The 22036-nt window shown below is 38.7% G+C and overlaps 1 pseudogene; it reads right to left on the bottom strand.

Moving 5' to 3' along the window:
- Positions 1-20157: 20157 nt before the first annotated feature.
- On the bottom strand, positions 20158-21205 carry LOC129498464 (malate dehydrogenase, mitochondrial-like; annotated as a pseudogene).
- Positions 21206-22036: the final 831 nt, after the last annotated feature.

Raw genomic sequence — 22036 nt, 5'->3', positions numbered from 1 at the left:
ACTTCTCAAGCTGGGTTTAGAGCTGACCCTGGTTATGAGCCTGAAGGTAATAAGGGGTATCAGAGAGAGAACTTGAAGAGAGCCAGTATCATCGTGTGAGGTACATGCCTCATGTAAGAGGCATACTCTTTGGGCAAAAGGGGACTTTTCTTCAGAGGAAAGAGCTCTCTCTAACAGCTTGAAAGGCTCAGGAAAATCTGAGGTTTAAGATTCCCAGATTTATGCACCAAAATATCCCTATCCCAAGTATCAGGGCTCCCTTCTATCCCTATTAGAGCCCCGTCGGCTACAGAAGGATGGAGATATCTGCCTCCTGATGACATGTGCAGGTAATTCCAATATGATAAAATGTGAACAGTCAGGAAGCTTTATAAAAGATGCTCACTTTCACCAGTAGTTAGGAAAATAAATATAACAACAATGAAATGTAAATTTTTCACCCTTAAAAATAGAAAAACCAGAAAGTATTGCTAAAATTCAGTATTGGTAAAAATGTTGGTAAGAGGCTGTCAAATTCAGCTGAAGGGCACATGAATCATTTGTATCATCGATCATGCCTTGTCAGTTATGATACATGGTTTTTGGAGATACAACGTTTTTATTTTTTAATTTTTAATTGTTTAAAGATTTTATTTATTTATTCATGAGAGACACAAAGAGAGAAGCAGAGACATAGGCAGAGGGAAAAGCAGGCTCCCTGTGAGAATCCTGATGCGGGACTCGATCCCAAGATCCTGGGATCATGCCCTGAGCAAAAGGCAGATGCTCAACCACTGAGGACCCAGGCATCCCACAAGATACAACATTAAAAAAAAAAAGATTTTATTTATTTATTCATGAGAGACACACACACAGAGAGAAGCAGAGACACAGGCAGAGGGAAAAGCAGCCTTCATGCAGGGAGCCCATGGGACTTGATCCTGGGACTCCAGGATCATGCCCTGAGCCAAAGGCAGGGGCCAAACCACCAAGCCACCCAGGGATTCCCAATACAACATTTTTAAAAGCCAATTTGGTAGTATCTGTCAAAATTTTATATGCCCATATGTTTTGATCCAATGATGTTACTTCTAGAGACATATTCTATGGAAGTATCAGCAAATATAAGATATGCATACATATCTACAAAATGATGCTTATTGCCACATTGTTCTAAGAACAAAATACCGTAAGCACCCTGACAACCCATCAGCAAGAGAACGACTAAATAATTTATGGAATATCCATACTATGCAACCAACAGACAGAGTTAAATATACTGAAGTGGAAAGGTGATAATGAAATGTCAAATAATGAACAATATGTAGATCATAGTTCTATTTATGTAAAATCACTACTCATAAAGAAGTATACATACTGAGTCATAAACAGTATTTATCTCTGGGGAAACAAGTGGGATTGGAGAGGGTAGTGTTGAAGGAGGCTCTTTTCCTATACACATTTCTGTGTTGTTTGAATTTTTATTATGTGCATATATTATCATATAATTTTAAAAAATGTAACCTGTGCTCACTTTCTTTGCAAGATTGTATGATTGTACTGAGGAACCTAATTATATGTACCTGAATCTTGTACAGAAAATAGGGAATTCATTATATTGGCCAATACTAGCAATCTGCTATTGAATTTTAAATTCATTCCATCATTAATAACCCAATACTTATTTATGCCAACAGAGCAATGCATTCTTTTGTTTTCTGTGTGAACAAAACAAAAGATCGTTGTGATATGTTCATTTCTTCCAACCAATATTTACTGAATGCCTTCTATGTGCCAGGCACTATGCTAGGGTTTGAGTGTACATGCCCCCTGCGCTAAACTAGGGAGACTAAAGATTGTAATGAATAAACAAGCAAAAAAGTAAGTATAGTAAAACAAAATACATTTTGATATATGGCAAATGTTGTAAAAGAAAAAAAGAGTATTGTAAAGAATGAATTGTAGAGGACAGAATGGAGGCACAGAGACTCCAAAGCCTGTGATCTCTAAACTTGTAAGGGAGGAAAAATATTTTTCCTTTACCCTTCTAAGTTCTTGGCTAATACCCCTGCAATAAAAGGTATGAGACTCATAAGGCACTAAATATATACCATATGCCCATATGTATATATATATATAATATTATTAGCACCAAGCTAATAAGCCCAGGTAAAGATGAAAATGAAGAGCCTCATCTCAACATCATGAAGGGCCCAAGAGGCAGGAGAGAGGATATAGAGGTGGTCACCCTCATCTTTAGATGTGAAGACTCAGTTCTGCCTCTCTTCCTCTTTTGACCTTCTTCTCAAAGAGAAGTGATGGCAACACCCGAAGCTCTGTGGATATTCCAGATGCATGTCGTAGCTTATCAGAGAGAGAGGCATGGCATGGGAGTGGTGCCTGTCCAGAGCAAGAACCCTTTATAGCCCTGAGGATCATTTATCATTTGCAGACCTGGGGAAGATGGAGCAGATGCTTGATCATGAGATATGGACCTCAGAGTTAAAAGGCCTCTGTGTGGTTTGAGCTTCACATGGACTTCCATCAGTCTGGATGGAGGGAGGAGTACTCACGGAAGGACATTAAGAGACACATAATGGGTCTCTCCTGGAGACTTTCTTTCAGACAAAGTAAGAAATCCTGGAAAAGAGGCCTCATATCCTCTTCAGGCCTACTTGCTTTGTCCACAGCCAGAAATCTGGGTGATGCAAGGAAATATAACATCACCTTCTGGAAAAAAAGTAGGCTGGCTATACCATTTCTGCTCAGAGAATCTATTTCTCTCTTTGACAGGAAATGAGGATGCTGACTGGATGTCACTTTATCTTCATTCATGGATCATCAGCATCACAATTTCTCTTTAGAGGATTTGTACTGGGCCAACAGCTTCCTTTTTTTGCTAACATGGCCCTGTAGGTACTACACTTATTATCACATGACTCTCAGTGTGTGCAAAGCTGAAGCCATGGGCCAGGATCCTGGGCTTTGGGAAATGGATTCTGAGGACTTGATATTGAACATCTGGTGTGAGTCCTGGAATGCAGATGACAGGGGGACTATTACAGAGAACTCTACCAACACCATCTTTACTTCATGACCCGGGACAAAACTCATGGAGCTGCCTGCCAATCAAGGAAGAGATATATGCCATGTAATAATACAGATGATGGTGGTGATGATAGCTTATATTTATTAATATCACTAACAATATAATATCTTATTTACTGTTGGTATTTAATAGGTAATAGTGTGGGCACTGTTCTAAGTAGCTCAAGTAAGACTGTCACAAAGTGGCATGTGAAAAGGGCTCTGCTAAAAGAGCAGACCCTATGTTCTTAAAGAAGGTTGCAGTGGGAAGAGATTATTTGGGGCTGGAACACCTGCAGAGGTTCCTTCCGGTTGCTGGGATTCCACTTGGGCCTTCAAGGATGGACAAGGTTTGGAAACTACCTGCAGCAGTAACCTCTCTTTTCTGATATGTCAGAAGCTTTCCAAAGACAAGGCCTGCATCTCCTCCCTCCCTCTCCTCTACTACTCTGCACTCTAAACTGCACTGAATGCAGAAAATGTCTTGATCCTTCCTTGGTGCCCCACCACGGCCCAGCAAATGGGTGTTGCTGGGGCCCCTTGATTTGATTAGTAAGCATGACTAGTTCGGGTTAAGACCAAACAACCTATGACCACATTCATCAGGGTTGTGGTTTAATATTTCCCTGGCATAACCTGAACTTGGCCTTCTCCCAGGCCAGGACTCAGGAGGCACATTTACATGTGGAGGTGGAGGCAGTATCTCTTCCTGTGGAAGTCTCTGCCGGAGATCAGAGCAGGACATATTCAAGAGGGTACACATTCAGAGGAAGATCCAGGCCTTTGCAGAAGACACTACCGTGGCTCCTTATGCTCTGTAGGATCCAACCATTCCCAAATTTAGCAAGGCTCTTAATTATCTGCCAATCCAAGCCCCAGTTTTTAATAATAGCTGCCCTGCAAAGTTGTTGGAAAATTGAAGATTATAGATATATTGTAGTGTATAATAAATATTAATAAGTAAAAGTTACTGCGGTTACTTGTGTCTGGAATAGAAACAGCAGCCTTGCCTGCTGTGCCTGACAATTAACACAACAGATCATTTAGGGCCAAGGGTACTTCTGGTACCCACACTTTCATTAGGGATTGAGGGGATAGCAGCGAGGTCCTTTCCGAGCTCTGGGAGCTATGAGGACAGCCCAGGTATTGGAGAATGCCACTGCCTTCACCAAATTCCCAAGTATGGTGTGCGAAGCCTGCCATCATTGTTGTCAGATCATATATCACATATCACACACTTCCTCTCCACTCGCCCTTCAACACCCTCTCTGAGGTGTTGGGTGCTGAGGACCTTTGCATACATTTGCCTTCTACCCCTAGGACTGCTCTGAGAAGGCACCTGCTAGGACGTATAGAGAGCTTGGGCACCAAGAGTGGGGAGAAAGTGTGCAGCTTTAAAGGGCCCTCATTGGAGAGCCTGCTGAAGTCTTGCTTAGTTTTCAGAGAGAATCACACACCTACCTTATCGGATCCCCTTGCAGTTGTTTCTCTTCTCTGAGTTTCTCATGTCCTGCAGAATGTAGCCCAGAACTACCTACAATCCAAATCACTGCTCCCCATCTGTGCCCTTTTTGCAATACTTCTCATATTAACCTCTTTGCATAGTATTAATCACAATTAACATATTGATGGGATTTAGGACACACTACCCCCAAATATGGCACCTTAGCATATTAAGTATCTTCAGCTGAAGGAATTAAAAAAAAAAAAACAATATGCAAGAAAGTCGCTCTGACCTTCCACCTCCCCTCTTCTTCCTTGAAACAGGTTATAAAACTCCCCTGTGAAAGGTACCCTTCCCGTGCCAGAAGAGGAAAGACATTCTTATTATGGAGATGGGAATTTGGAGCCAAGAAATCTGTACAAACAGACCTTGTTAAACTCACCTGTATCTTCCTACTTACTTCTATACTATTTACTACCCTTAGCCCAAACCCCTTTGTCTTGCAAATTCTTCACAAAGTTATTGGGTTTTGTTTTGTTTTATTTTTTTGTCTAAAAGATATAAAAGCTTCCTGCTCTGGTCACTTATTCTGCTTGTCATTCTCTTGTGAAGGTTCTCATGTACATGTAAAAATTCAATAAATGGGAATGGTTTTCTCCAGTTAATCTGGCTTTCCCAGTTTAATTTTCAGACCCAGCCAGGGACACTAAAAGGCTTGAAGAAAACTTTTCCCTCCCTTATGGCATCAAAGAGACAGGACTCATGGGAGGGAGATGTTTTAAAGAGGAAATATCTGGAAGGGATAAAACAGAACAGAAGTGGTATGCTGGCATCTAGGGGAAGAAGTGGAAGGGTTTTCTTCCCCATTTCTTTCCTTCCTTCCTTCTTCCCCAAGGATTGGTCCTCATATTGGGTGAGAAGTACCTAAAATTAAAGCTGTGAATTGGTTCATGGTACTAAAAGTCTTGTCCATCTATCTGCAAGGATTTGGTGCAAATTTGTTATATTTTATTCTACTGGAAAAAAAATCCACTATCATTCTCTTTCTCCTCTTCTTCCCTCACCCTTTTCATCTAATTATTTTTTTAGGCTTCCCGATGGCAAACAATGCCTCAGATTTTACCTTGTTGGTCATTACAGTTATTTTCCTTTAGCAAGGAATATTACCTAAAGTATATGTAAAAAAAAATGCCTTGCTTTGGGGACATCTGGGTGGCTCAGTAGTTGAGCATCTGCCTTAGACTCAGGGCATGATCCCAGGGTCCTAGATGGAGTTCTACATCGGGCTCCTGTGGGGAGCCTGCTTCTCCCTCTGCCTATGTCTCTGCCTCTGTCTCTCTGTGTCCCTCATGAATAAATAAATAAAATCTTAAAAAAAAAAAACAACAAAGAAATGCCTTGCTTTGGAATTGCTAAAAGAAACAAAAGAAAACAAAGCAAAAAATGCTCCTGAGATGACTGAGAATATATCCTAGCACAAACTGATTATCAGTGAACTGATTTATCTTTAAAATGTACTGCTAAAGGACATATATGTTTAAAGGCAAAAATAATTCTCATACAAATATAAAATTAATATGTGTTAAAGGTTTTATTTAATTATTTCATGAATGGAGAGAGAAATCAGTAAGGTATTTTAATTGGAATGAAGGAAAATTCAAAGCGAGAGCCAGAGAGATGTGTTTGAGTTGCGAAAATGAATTGACATATAGATGCAAAACTGGCTTTTTATACCAGGGTGGGGAGAGAAATCAATTGCCCCTTCACTGCACAGAATTCATTTGCACATTTACGGCCAAGAGTCATTTGCATTGTTCTCAGTTATCTCTCATTTACAGAGTTATAAATGGATACAAAATCAGAGGAGGTAACTTGGAAAGATGCACAGGATAGAACACTCAGTAAGCTTTTTTGGATACTAACCCTTTATTAGATATGTCATTTGCAAATATCTCCCATTCCATAGGTTGCCTTTTAGTTTTGTTGATTGTTTCCTTCACTGGGCAGAAGCTTATTATTTTAATGAAGCCCCAACAGTTTATTTTTGCTTTTGTTTTCCTTGCCTCAGAAGACATATCCAGTAAGAAATTGCTTTGGTTGATGTCCAAGAGATTACTGCCTGTGTTCTCCTCTAGGATTTTTCTGGTTTTAGGTCTCATATTTAGGTCTTTCATCCATTTTGAATTTATTTTTTTGTGTGTGTGGCATAAGAAAGTCGTCCAGTTTCATTTTTCTGTATGTTGCTGCCTAGTTTTCCCAGCATCATTTGTTGAAGACACTGTCTGTTTTCCATTGGATATTCTTTCCTGCTTTGTGGAAGATTAGTTGACCACAGAGTTAAGGGTCCGTTTCTGGGTTCTCTATTCTGTTCCATTGATCTATGTGTCTATTTTTGTGCCACTACTATACTGTCTTGATGACTACAGCTTTGTAATACAGCTTGAAGTCCAAAATTGTGATACCTCCAGCTCTGGTTTTCTTTTTCAACATTCCTTTGGCTATTTCGGGTCTTTTCTGGTTCCATACAAAATTTAGGATTGTTTGTCCCAGCTCTGTGAAAAATGCTGATATTTTAATGGGATTCTCTTGAATGTGTAGATTACTTTGGGTAGCATAGACATTTTAACAATATTTGTTCCTCCAATCTATGAGCATGGAATGTTTTCCATTTCTCTGTATCTTCCTCAATGTCTTTTGTAAGTGTTCTATAGTTTTCAGAGTACAAATCCTTTACCTCTTTGGTTAGGTTTTTTTCTAGATATTTTATGGGTTTTGGTGCAATTGTAAGTGGAATCGATTCCTTGATTTCTCTTTCTTCTGGCTTATTGATGGTGTATAGAAATGCAACTGACTTCTGTACATTGATTTTATATCCTGCACCTTTGCTGAATTCCTGTATCAGTTCTAGCAATTTTTTGGTGGCATCTTTGAGTTTTCCACATAGAGTATCATGTCATCTGCGAAGAGTGAAAGTTTGACTTCTCTGTTAATTTGAATACATTTTATTTCTTTTTGTTGTTTAATTGCTGAGGCTAGGACATCCCTGTGGTGTTCCTGACCTTAGGGGAAAAGCTCTTGGTTTTTTCCCATGGAGGATGATATTTGCTGTGGGTTTTTCATATACGGCTTTTATGATATTAAGGTATCTTCCTTCTATCCCTACACTGTGGAGAGTTTTATCAAAAGACAATGCTCTTGTCTATTATTGAGACATCTACAATGTCTATTGCATCTATTGAAAGGATCATATGGTTCTTCTCCTTTCTTTTATTAATATCATATTTGCAGATGTTAAACCACCCTTGCAGCCCAGGAATAAATCCCACCTGGTCATGGTGAATAAACCTTTTAATGTACTATTGAATCCTATTGGCTAGTATCTTGGTGAGAATTTTTGCATCCATGTTCGTAAGGGATATTGCTCTGTAATTCTTTTTGATGGAGTCTTTGTCTAGTTTTGGGATCAAGGTAATGCTGGCCACATGGAATGAGTTTGGAAGTTTTCTTTCCATTTCTATTTTTTTGAAACAGTTTCAGAAGAATAAGTATTAATCCTTCTTTAAATGTTTGGAAGAATTCTTCTAGGAAAGCATCCAACCCTGGACTCTTGTTTGTTGTAAGATTTTTTTTTTAATTTATTTATTTATGATAGTCACAGAGAGAGAGAGAGAGAGAGGCAGAGACATAGGCAGAGGGAGAAGCAGGCTCCATGCACCGGGAGCCCGATATGGGATTCGATCCTGGGTCTCCAGGATCGCGCCCTGAGCCAAGGGCAGGCGCCAAACCGCTGCGCCACCCAGGGATCCCTGTTGTAAGATTTTTGATCACTGATTCAATTTCTTTCCTGGTGATGGGTCTGTTCGGGTTCCCTATTTCTTCCTATTTCAGCTTTGATAATTTATATGTTTCTAGGAATGCATCCGTTTCTTCCAGGTTGCTTAATTTGTTGGCATATAATTGCTCACAATATTCTCTTCTAATTGTATTTCTTCAGTGTTAGTTGTAATCACTCCTCTTTCATTCATGATTTTATTTGGGTCCTTTCTTTTTTCTTTTTGATAAGTCTGTCAGCTAAGGGTTTTTCAATCTTAATTCTTTTTTTTTTTTCAATCTTAATTCTTTCAAAGAACCAGTTCTTAGTTTCATTGATCTGTTCCACTGTTTTTTTTTCCTGTATCATTGATTTCTGCTTGAATCTGTATTATTTCTCTTCTCCTGCTGAATTTAGGTGTTATTTACTGTTCTTTTTCCAGCTCCTTTAGGTGTAAGGTTAGCTTAGTATTTGAGACTTTTCTTGTTTCTTGAGAAAGGCCTGTATTGCTATGTACTTCCCTCCTATGGCCCCTTTTGCTGCATCCCAAATGTTCCGATGGCTCATGTTTTTATTTTCATTTTTTATTTCATGTATTTTAAAAAATTCTTCTTTAATTTCCTGGTTGGCCTATTCATTCTTTAGTAGGATACTCTTTAACTTCCATGTATTTGTGTTCTTTCTGAATTTTTTGTTATTGAGTTCAAGCTTTAAAACCTTGTGGTCTGAAAATTACATGGTAAAATCTCAATCTTTTTGTACTGGTTGAGGCCTGAATTGTAACCCAGTATGTGATCTGTTCTGGAGAATGTCCCATGTGCACTTGAAAAGAATGTGTATTCTGTTGCTTTGGGATGAAATGCTCTAGATATATCTATTAAGTCCATTTGGTCCAGTGTGTCATTGAAAGCCCTTATTTCCTTGTTGATTTTTTTGCTTAGATTATCTGTCCATTGCTGTGAGATGTTAAAGTCCCCTACTATAATCTTTAATGTGTTTCTTTAATTTTGTTATTAGTTGGTTTATATATTTGGCTGCTCCCAAGTTAGAGGCATAATAAATAATTATAATTGTTAGATCTTGTTGGATAGATTCTCTTATGATATAGCATCCTTCTTCGTCTCTTATTACAATCTTTGGTTTATTTTTTTTTTATTTTTTTTTTTTACAATCTTTGGTTTAAATCTTGCTTGTCTAGAATCAAATTTGCTACCCCAGTTTTCTTTTGATGTCCATTAGCATGATAAATGGTTCTTCACCCCTACACTTTCAATCAGGAGGTGTAGATGTCTTTGGATCTAAAATGAGTCTCTTGTACACAGAATATTGATAAGTATTTTTTTTATCCAATCTGATATGCTATGTCTTTTTTTTAAGATTTTATTTATTTATTCATAAAAGACACAAAGAGAGAGGCAGAGACATAGGCAGAGGGAGAAGCAGGCTTCATGCAGGGAGCCTGATATGGGACTCCATCTGGGATCCCGGGATCACACCCTGAGCCAAAGGCAGAGGTTCAATGCTGAGCCATCCAGGCTTTCCTATTATGTCTTTTTATTGGAGCATTTAGTCCATTTACATTCAGAATAATTTTTGAAAGATGTGAATTTAGTGCCATTTTATTGCATGTAAAGTCACTGTTTCTATAGATTGTCTCTGTTCCTTTGTGGTCTTTGTTACTTTGGGGCTCTCTTCACTCAAAGGATTCCCTTTAATACTTCTTGCAGGGTTGCTTTAGTGTTCACAAATTCCTTTAGTTTTTGTTTGTCCTGAAAACTTTTTTTTTTTTAAGATTTTTATTATTTATTCACGAGAGATACAGAGAGGCAGAGACAGTGGCAGAGGGAGGTGAAGCAGGCTGCATGCAAAATAAGAGAAAATCAAATAAGAAACAAAATAGAACAAAACAAAACTAGATCCTGGGTGTATTTTGATCAGCTTGTTAAAAGAAACTAGATTCCAAAATAGGAAAAAAAGAACTTACATATATACAAAAGTAAAATAAAATAAAATACAATGAAAGGAAACTAAAAATAAAAAATATATATAACACATATATATACAAATAAAAAGGAATAAAAACTATTTTAAAAATAAAATAGTTTAAAAAATAAAACTGAAAGACTAAAGAATTAAAAAAAACAAACAAACAATGCTGTATACAGTTTTCCTCAAGAACTGAAGTTTTGTAGCTATGACCAGTAAACTTGGTGCTAGCCAGTTGTTCCTGCTGCTCTTCCGGGAGGGAGGAGCCTGTTGCGCTGATTCTCAGGTGCCCTTATACCCGTGAAAATGCATTCCCTTGCTAGGAGGCCGACCTCATGTAAGTGGCTCTGAATTCCACTATATCGCAGTTTTGCTCCCTGCAGGCTTTTAGCACCAGTGGGGGAGATGAAAATGACAGCACCCCATCTCTAGCCTTGCAGCTGAAAATCCACACCTCACATCCTTCAGCGAACCCTCGCGGAAAAGCAGTCCATCACTCTGTCTCCCTGGTTTCCATCTGAACTCTGTGTTCAACCAGCCTGTGGCCAAGTGTTTTTCCTTTTATCTCAGACATGCGACTGAGTTTCGAGTCTTCAGATTTTACAGACTCCTCCAGCACAGATTTGTGATGTTCTTCCTGGAGGGAGGGAGGGGGGCTCTCACCAGGGTTCTGCCTTTTGCTGGGCCCCAGAGAGTGGTCACCCTGCTGCACAGCAGTTCCCAGTTTATGGCAACACCAAGCAGAAAGCCAGCACCTAGACTTACTGTTTTCAGCTGGCTTCTCTACTCTGATACCTTGGAACTCGGCCACACTCAGGCACCCTCAGTCATCTTGTGACCTCAGGGATCCTGAGACTACCCTGTCCTACCTGGGCTTCCGCCCTACTTCACCAGTTGAGCACCTATAAGCCAGGGATGTCTCCCATTGTAGCAGACTTCTAAAAGTTCCGATTTTGCACTCTGTTGCTTAGAATACTTTGCAGTAGGTTCCTTAATCCTGCTCTCTCCCCACTGCTGTATTGTCCAATATATCACCCCACATTCAAGTCTCTGCACCTCCTACCTTCCAAAATGTGGTTGCTTTTCAATTTATAGGATTGCAACATTTCTTTTCTCAGGTCTCCGACTGACTTTGCAGGTGTCAGAATGATTTGATAACTATCTAGCTGAATTCCAGGTACCAGATGAACTTAGGGTCCTCTACTCCTCTGCCCTCTTAACTCCTCAGACCTAAAATTTGTGTTTGACAGAATAAAAAACTATCACTGTAAAACATATTTTTTCTAATCTAAGTATGTTTACATAAGTATATGTTACCAAGGAATATGATAGTTGGCTATATTAATGTTAGGGTTCACAATGATATATATATTATATATATATGCAAATAAAGCACAAGATTTCCATTTAAATTTGAGTTTCAGAAAAATAATGACTTTTTAGTATAAGTATGTTGGGTAGGTAACTACACTTCAACCTTACTAAGCTAGGTTTTACTCTGATTTTTCTAATTGTAAAGAGGTGGTAATTTCAAGACATGGAAGAAGCTAAAAGTTTTAGGGGTTTTTAAACTTTACTTTTATTACTCATTGTAGGTGAGGACAACGTTTTCATTGACCCACTTAGGGTTCCTAGCTGGAATGAAAATGAACCTACAAAGACAGGAGAAAAGCATTCAAATGTATTTAACAGAAGTTTTATATGACACAGGAGTCTTCCTTCATAAGGAAGTGAAGATCCAAAGAAAGGGCTAATTCGAGTATTTGAGTATTTTTATGGCAGGCTGATGAAAAGTGGGTAGTCCTGAAGAAATACGGTAGGTCAGAGTGTGAGGCAAATGTGGTAAACTATAGAAAACTTAGCAAGACCTATTCAGTCAGATTCTTTTCTGTGTCCCTTTGTCTTCAGAGATAAGAATGCTCCTTTCTGGTTATAGGGAGGGACTTCTCTCATGAGGGTGTTATGACCTGTTTCAGGAAAGAAGAGGTAGGTGGAGTGTCAAAGTAACTTTCCTGCTTCTACTGTTTTCTCAAACTCCTTCAATTTAAAATATTCAATATGCCAATGTATCATATTTTGGTATAATGTGTCCTGAACCCCATCACTACCCACGACAATGCTAAGCAATAATTACTACTTGCATTTCTGTATGAACACCAACAGGCCCAAATTGCCCAGGAGGGAAGTGATCTGACCACATTACAACTTTTTTTGATGCAAGAATGGTGAGCCTGTGGTGACGTCCAATCACAACTGCTTATATCACTTTAGGCAGATTCAATTATGATAACCAATCACAACTTTTGATCTCTTTCAGGACACTGAAAGACACATCCCTCCCTGTTTCCTCATTAAAAACAAATAGCAAGCGTAACTCTTGGATATAGAAGGACACCTTACAGGAATTTCACAAATATGACATGTTTTCTTCCCTATAGCGTTATTGTAATTTATCTTTTTGGACAGGTTCAGACCTTGGTTTGTTTAACAGTCCATTTACAGTTAATTCTTCTTATTCTGTCAAAGGAAAAAGCCATAATGTGGTAAAGAAAGAGTGTTTCTTATAACACCATGCAAGGCCATAATTGTGTGAATAAAGAAGACAGTAAAATTTTGGGAGAGTTTCAGAGGCGGAGTCAACAGTTTGATATGTGATTAAGTAGGAGGAATAAATTGAGGTAGGTGTTGAGAATGATTCCCAGTCTTCTGGGGCTTATAGGTGAATGGATGGTAGGGCCTGGAAAACAGGGGAGGAGAAGGGGGTTTGGCTTCTATATAAAAGAGACTGTGTAGTAGAGGTGGGATATGAATTTTGTTGCTTTTCTCTCCTGCATATTCCCCTTCCCTTCAGGGGCTTGTCCACATTCTGAATAATTTTACTGAGCAAACTACTTTAAATGTTAGTTTATTTTCTGTTTTAAGAAGCCAGATACCTATGTTATGCCATCAGAGCTTTTGATCCACCTAAGATGATCAGTTTTCCCATAATGAATTCCTATATATTCCAAACCAAAGCAAGTAAACATGAAATTGTAATCACCCCGCTGAAAACCAACCTCATGCTTTGGAGCCAAAATATAACCAACACAAAGAATTTGGAATAAGGGATCCCTGGGTGGCGCAGTGGTTTAGCGCCTGCCTTTGGCCCAGGGCACCATCCTGGAGACCCGGGATCAAATCCCACGTCGGGCTCCCGGTGCATGGAGCCTGCTTCTCCCTCTGCCTGTGTCTCTGCCTCTCTCTCTCTCTCTCTGTGACTATCATAAATATTAATTAAAAAATTAAAAAAAAATTAAAAAAAGAATTTGGAATAAAGAAGAAAAATAGCTTTGTTGCTTTGCAGGGTGAAGGAGGCTGCCGCAGGCCTTCTAAGCTGCAAGCTGGCTGAGAGGAAGGAGCTGGAGGGGTGGAGGGAGGGGGGAGTGGGTAGAGGGAAATACAGTCTAGCTGGTTTTGACAGGAAACTACTACTGTTGCTGGCCTTCTTTGTCTTGTCTTTAGCGTGGTTACAGAATCCTGGCACAAAAAGTTAGGAAGGGAGGAATGGAGGTTTACAGAAGAGAGGAAAAAGGTAACTTAGTTTGAAACCAAGCCTCACTGAAGCATTAGTGCAGCCATTTTGCTTTTTGTTCAACTTTATGGATTTAAGCAGTTTCAACCCTACTCAGCAGTTTTTGAGGTGAAATGCACAATTTCCTGTTAGGGTCTTTTGAGATACCGAAAATAGCCTGGACATACCCCTCCCTCCTCCTCCCAATGTGCCCGAGTCATGATTAGTGCCCTATAAATAACTGCTGAGAAATAAATCTTTTTGTAGATTTCATTTAGCTCTAAAGTACAATTCCAAGATTTACTAGAAACTTTTCTTCTGAATCACCCACTAGTACCAAAATTGATTTTGATTAAGTAAGTAAGGTTTATTTTGGTATTCTTACATAACTAATGTTGCCCAAATAATTGCAACCTTATCTATTAGAACAGCACTAGCAACAGAGCACCGTGTTGCAATTCAGTGTAAAATCTTTTGGCTTCCCACATGGAATAGGATCCAAACTCAATTTACAATCCTTGATGGTTTGGCTCATGTCTGCCCTTCCAATTAATTTAATCTATATTCCGTCCTCCAAAATGTGTTCTGAGTGTACACCTCTGCCTGAAGAGCCAGTTTCTCTCCTTTTCATCTACGCATATTCTCACTTTACTCATATTGAAAGAGGAAACTCGAATGTCACCACCCCTCAGGGTTTTTTTCATTTTTAAGATTTATTTATTTATTTATTTATTTATTTATTTATTTATTTATTTATTATAGACAGAGAGAGAGAGACAGAGACAGAGACACAGGAGGAAGGAGAAGCAGGCTCCATGCCGGGAGCCCGAAGCGGGACTCGATCCCGGTTCTCCAGGATCGCGCCCTGGGCCAAAGGCAGGCGCTAAACCACTGAGCCACCGGGGGATCCCCACCCCTCAGGTTTTATTTGGAAATTCTCCAGCATCCAACATATAGCCTGCTCAAAGACGGAAGCAAATAATGTCTGTTAAAGATGTGAGTTTTTTTTTTTTTTAGTGTTTCATTCTAAAAACCTTACATTGGATTGTCAACCAAAAATTCTTCTAGATTACAACTGACTTAGTCAATTAAAAAAAAAAAAAAGAGAGAGAGAGAGAGAGAGAAGGGCAGCCCGGGTGGCTCAGTGGTTTAGCGCCGCCTTCAGCTCAGGGCATGATCCTGGAGACCTGGCATCGAGTCCCACGTCGGGCTCCCTTCATGGAGCCTGCTTCTCCCTCTGCCTGTGTCTCTGCCTCTCTCTCTCTCTCTGTGTGTGTCTCTCATGAATAAATAAAATCTTTAAAAAAAAATTAAAAAAGAATTTAAAAAAATAAAAAAAAAGAAAAGACTGCTAGCATCCTTGAAAAGAAAATCTTTGATAATACCTTTTGGAAAATAAACACAGAATATATTCTTTTACTCCTATTTTCTTTAATCCAAAGTGTTTTTCATATACAATAACCATTTTCATGTAAACATGTCTTCAGAAACACTTGCTTTAAATCATTATCTTTTGTTATGACAATTGACCACTCAATTTAAATGATAAAGCTGCAATGAGGGGGATGAGTAACATGCTGTACTCGTTAAGGTTTCTACTACGTGCGAATACAAGTGGTAAGCTGCAGATCAGGGCTTTGCTCCCTGAATTCACATTTTAGTTAAGGGTGGGGAGATGGTCAATAAATAAATGGGTAAGTCATATATCAAAGTAATCATGAGCTACAGAGATTTAAATTTTTTTTAATTTTTTTTATGATAGTCACACACACACAGAGAGAGAGAGAGAGAGAGAGAGAGAGAGGCAGAGACACAGGCAGAGGGAGAAGCAGGCTCCATGCCGGGAGCCCGACGTGGGATTCGATCCTGGGTCTCCAGGATCACGCCCTGGGCATAAGGTGGCGCTACACCGCTTTGCCACCCGGGCGGCCCAAGAACGAATTCTTGAGACGTTTTCTTGAGACATTAGACTTTAGACTTTTATCTACGGTATATATTGAAAATACTAACGCCCAGTTTGACATTTGTGTTTTTTTGTTTGGTTTGTTTGTTTGTTTGTTTGTTTTGCTTAAGATGAAGCCTTCCTAAACGGCTGATTCCAACATATCTTGTAGCTACATGACAAAAGATGAAAATAATCCAGGGTTAGGAAACTGGGGATCTGCTCCTATTGGACTAGTCAATGGTGATTTTCAGCTTTGAGGAGAAAGAAAAAAACATACTAAAGGATCCTGTAGCTTTTCCTTTATCTTACTAAGACTTTCCGTTTCAAAGTTTGTTCATCCTAGATAGTAGGTAGAACCAGAAGATATTTCAGGAAACCACCTGTGGTCATCGTATACAAAAAGGTTAAGTGTTGTTATACCCAAGGTTAGTTCTTACATTTCAGTTGCAAAATAGTGGATTTCCAATTCTATCATGCCCTCTACATTTTTTCTGTATTAAAAGAGCTTTGCTTCCCCCCTTCCCCAGTTTCCTTTTTTGTCTTCTTGTTTTTTTTAATGAGTATCATTATGAATTTTCAGATTTTGTTTTTATTTACTCAAAATGATATAATTCATTACCATCTGTACTCCTTTTTGATGCTCAAATTGTCTCAGATTTGGCCAGTGGGAGTCTCCATAACCATTTCTGTAAACTTTGACCTATTTGACCTATTTCCAACAGCCTTTGAGTTCTTTCTTTTTCCCTTACACAAGATATTTCAGGCTCATCTTGTATTTTACCTGCTACCCGATCTGAACTGCCATTTCTCCAAGGAGTTCTGATTCCTTTCAATGAGGTATAATATTTAGAAGCCAAGATCTGGGCTTTAGGTGTACACATTGCTGCTGGGATGTCATTGCCTCTTGATCCTTTTAGTTTTCTGTTGACATGTTCCTCTTTTTCATTCTTTAGTTTGGCTGAGTATTTCACTCTGGGAATATACCTTTTTTTTTTTTTTTTAACCATTCTCCTAAGAACATTTAGGTTATTTCCAATATTTTGCTACTGCAAATAATGTCACAATGAATAACCTTGCACATATGTTTTTTTCAGATCTATGGTTTGGTATCTTCAGGGACAATTCCAACCAGTGAGATTGCTACATTAAAAGGCAAATGCAAATGTAGCTTTGCTAGATGTTGCCAAATTCTTCTCAGAAGTCATACCATTTCGTATTTCCAGTAGTGGATGATATTATCCTTTCTCCATAGTCTCACCAACAGAATTATAGAATATATTATCAAATTTACACATTTTTACAAACATGATGGGTGAGAAATGATATCTAAATGTAGTATTAATTTGCATTTCTCTAATAGCAAAGCTAAAGTTTTTTTCATTTGTTGAAGGATCACTTGAATATCATTTATTGTTAACTGTATGTCTTTTGTACGTTTTTCTATAGAGTTATTGGCTTTAAAATAATTTTAAGTATTATTTTATATTAAGAACATAACACCTTTCCTTATGATATACTTTGCAAATTATAAACTCCCAGTTTGGTATTTGTCTTCTGATTTTGTTTGTTTGCCACAATTTTTATTTTTATGTGGTTGAATTTATCAGCATTTCCTTTTATTGTGTCTGGATTTTGAGCCATAGTAGTACTATAGTTCAAAAAATTACTATAAAACTACTATAAATTTTAGCATTAATTTTTTCCCATCACAAATGGTTTGAAATCTACAAACTTATTTATTTTGATGTCTTCAACACATAATACTATAGTCATCAGTCATCTCATGACTAAAAGTTTTTACACCTCTTTTTTCTTTCTTTGTGAAGAATTCATTTAGAATAACCTGATTCTGACATTTTAGAAAGCCATCTGACAGTATATATTGAGGCATAAAAATATTCATCCTTGAAATAGTATCCTAGGGAAAAAGTCCTAAACCCAGTATCTAATATAGTGACCGGTATTTATTAGTTATTCAGTCAATATTTGCCGAATGAAGGAATAAATATGGGGGAGGGGAAGTACACACATGAAGATGTTTATTGCTGAATTAGTTACATGAAAAATTGACTGCAATCTTAAAAACCAATAGTAGAGAAATAATTAAGCTATAATATATCTACTTCATTGAAAATGACATAACACTGAAAAATGATGGTTCTGAGACATATAGTAATATGATAAAGACATATATGAATGTGCTTAAAGGTGAAAAAAAGCAAATTACTAAATCATCAAAAATACCTATTAAATATATATGCACACTGAAGAAAAAGAAAAACTGGAAGAAAATGTGGGAAAATGCTAACAGAGTTGTATTTTCCTATTTTCCAAACTTTCTATTTTTGATGAAAAACTAAAATTTGTTAAATAGCCATTCTCTCTGCTCCCTAGCTGTTCTTAGACTCCAAGTAGAGAGACGGGAGATCATTTTAGAATGAGAAGTAGGCCATGGCTTAAGAGAGAATTTAAACCTTTGCACAGAGGTACAGTGTGGAATTCTCACCAAACCACTGATGGCAGGAGCTTGATTGTATACAAAAGACCACTGTGAATGCCTAGCACAATTTTAGGTGGCTGGATGGCTTTGAGTCTCAGATATCTTCTCTGTAAATGAGGATAATGATGGTGCTAACCCATAGAGTTAATGTAAGGATTAAATGTGAACATGCACATGAAATGCTTAGAACAGATCTTGGCCTACGTGAGTGCATATTAGCTGTTTTGTTTTTTGGTTTCTGGGTTTTTTTCTTAAATTATGAAAACTTGGTTACAATGCCCTCGTGTGTCTGTTCATTGCAATATTTTTGGTCTTTAGAAGGATTTCTTATTACTTTAGATCAGTGCATTTGAAGTAACAGTTTTAGGGCCATCCATTATCCACTCATGTTGTATATAGACTATGAAGATTAAATAGCTCTTTTGACAATAATGTTTTTTCCTTGAATATAAAAATAACACACATTCACTCAACAAAATTTGGAAAATAATGAGAGCTATGAGGAATTCTAGCCATAATGTAACCACTCAAACATTTTGGTCTGTATTATATTTTCTGTCTAGTTTATATATGTGTATATAGATATTTGGGCTTTATTTTTACCAATTAGGGTCAATCTTTCTACACAAGATTAAATTTTAAGATTACTGTAAAATGTTTCTTTTGTTTTAAAATGAGCAGAAAACTAACTGATAATAAAGCTTATCCCATGGTAAATAGAGGATGATATTTTGCCACTTTAATCTCTCATGTTCCCCATCAATAAGCAACTACAGTAGATACATTGAACTTGAGTGGGAAAATGCTTTAAAGTGAAAGAAAATCCAACCTGATATAGAAATACAGTATCACTTACATATATCTTGAGGAGGAATGTATGAGAACCAGTTTATTGTACTAAGGAGGCTTTTTTTTTTTTAAGATTTTATTTATTCATGAGAGACACACAGAGAGAAAGGCAGAGACACAGGCAGAGGGAGAAGCAGGCTCCATGCAGGGAGCCTGATATGGACTCAGTCCTGGGTCTCCAGGATCATGGGCTGGGCTGATGGTGGTGCTAAACCGCTGAGCCACCCAGGCTGCCCGGCTTCTTTAATATAATAATGAGTATGACCTACCCTTTTATATAGCTTTCACTTTTGAGGCATGTAAATTTTCTACAAATTAAAAAATTAATATTAACACAAAAAGTTAAACAAGAGCCAAAGCTTAAAATTGAATACAAATAGCAAAATCAGCCTAAAATCAACATCATATTTACAATATAACCACACAAAAAATCAACTCAAAAAAGTTTTGAATACAACACTCTGAATCAGGATAGAAAGAAAGAAAAAGAAGTCTTGAACTTTCCTGAGTGAGTTTATTAGAGATAGTTAATATTGGTATAGTGATTCTGAAAATATTTTGTTGTGTTGTAGCAGAAAGCAAATGAATAAATATACTGGTGCTTTTTGGAGCCAGATTTTTTTGTAGGATAAGGGATACAAATAGGAATGAGGAAGATAAAGAAAAATCCTATGGTGTGGATTCAATTTGGAAGTATCAGTATTATTTAAAAAAATATGTATTTCCTACTTTTTCTACTGAATGGGCCTATAAACAATGACACTCCAGTAACAGGAAACACAGTTAGCTTCATTATTTTTTTTTTTGTTTGTTGTTGTTTGTTTTTAAAGAAAATGGAAGCCTGCTTTTATTGATGCACACATCGACGGACCTGTAATTGGAAGGGGTGGTGACGTTAACATGACACTTGTGGTGAACACAACTGAAACATGAGGGCAGGAGACGGCTTTGCAGGGACATGATGCCTTCATAAGTTAGGGAAACGGACTGCTAGCTGGCTGCCCTTTCATTTCATGTTCTTCACAAACTCCTCTCCCTTTTTGATGGAGGCCTTCAGCTCAGAGATGGCTTCTGCTATCATCTTCTCTTCAAAAGGCGAGATTTTGCCAATGCCTAGATTCTTCTCGATGCCCTTTTTCCCCAGCAGTAACGGTGTGGAGAAATAGGCACAGTCTGCTTCCTGGGATTTAACAAAGGAACATTGGACAACTTCCTTCCCATTCATTGCATCCACAAGGGAGAAGGGAGAAGACAAGAGAGAAGACAAACCGGGCTCCAGCGTATGCCATGGACAGGGTGGCAGAGCCTGCTGCAGCTTTGGCCTTCACCACCTGCGAGCCGGCCTCCTGGATCCGCCCAGTGATCGCTGTCAGCTGGTCCTGGGGAAGGTCCACCTTGGGGGTGCACTGAGAGATCAGGGGGATGATGGTCTTCCTGGCATGACCGCCAATGACAGGAACATTTGACTGGCACAGGATCTAAACCCTTTAGTTCTGCAATGAAAGTGTTGGCCCTGACAATGTCCAGGGTCATCACCCCAAAGATTTTATTGGGGTCGTAAGCTCCGTGTTTCTTGAAAACCTCCGTTGCAATTGGGATGGAGTTGACCGGATTTGAAAGGACGCAGATCATGGCCTCGGGGCAATGCTGGGCGCAGGCCGCAGTCAGGGTGGCCACAACGGAGGCATTGGTGCTGAACAGGTCATCCCGTGTCACGCCTGGTTTTCTTGGGACTCCAGCTGGAATAACCACCACATCGCAGCCTTTGAGGCAACCCGGCAGCTGCTCAGGTCCGAGGTAGCCTTTGGTTGCTCTGGTCTCGGTGTGGCTCAGATCTGCGGCCACTCCGGTGTAGGGGCAATATCGTAGAGGGTCAGGCGGCTCACTAAGGGGCTGTTCTTGAGAAGCAGCGCAAGGGGCTGCCCAATTCCTCCGGAAGCCCCAAGCACAGCTGCTTTAGCATTGTTCTGGGATGGTTGGTTGGAGCAGGCGGGGAGCCCAAGAGCAGGTGCCGGCGGCTGGCAGGTGACACCAACGACCTCCACACTGCCCATTATTTGATTTCTAAATACCATTCCCCAGTGAAAGGAACCAGGGCTCCTGAGAAACAGTTAATTCCAGGTCTGAGGCAGCTAAGTAGGGGAAGTACAAAGTGACTCAGCGGTCCTTTAAACAAGGAAGTACTAAAGACTAATAGGATCATAGCAATAGAATATAGGAACTAGCTCTTCTTCTGGGCAAATTTAGGACAATTGGAGCATCAAAAGGAATAATAAAGAGAAATAGATTATACCCGTGTAAATAACAACAGAAATGCCAGGAACTTCTTCTGCCCCTCAGATACTGATTAATAAATAGGTCCTGGTGGAGTTTGAGAATTTACATTTCTAAGCAGCTTACAGGTGATGGTGAGGCTGCTGATCCAGGGACTTTAGTTTATAAAACTTTTTATAATTCCAGTGCTACTCAAATTCCAGTGCTACTCCTCTCTTCAAACTCAAGTGAAGAGAGAGAAAGATTGATAATGGAGAAGGAGGATAAAAGAAAAACCTCTTCTTTACAGAATAATGCCAGCTAATAGATGTACAAAGAGAATCACCGTTTTGCACTGCCCAGTGTAGTAACTGAGTCAGGAAAAGATCATCAATGGATGCTAAAAGCATTAGGAGAAAGGCTTGGGGAACTGGATATTCACACAGTCTCAAAATATACCTCTCATATGAAATTACTTATTAAGAACAGAGGGGAAAGTTATATTTTTACCTTCGGAAAATCTAGTAGATACTATCATAAAGGAAGTGATCAAATTTAGCGTCATCAATAATGGGACAAACTGACATGTGTTCCTAATGGATACAGTGGGAAGTACATCAGCTGGGCAATAT

Source organism: Nyctereutes procyonoides, unplaced genomic scaffold (assembly GCF_905146905.1).
Source record: "Nyctereutes procyonoides isolate TBG_1078 unplaced genomic scaffold, NYPRO_anot_genome, whole genome shotgun sequence".
Lineage (NCBI taxonomy): Eukaryota > Metazoa > Chordata > Mammalia > Carnivora > Canidae > Nyctereutes > Nyctereutes procyonoides.
This window is presented reverse-complemented; position numbering and strand designations above follow the sequence as displayed.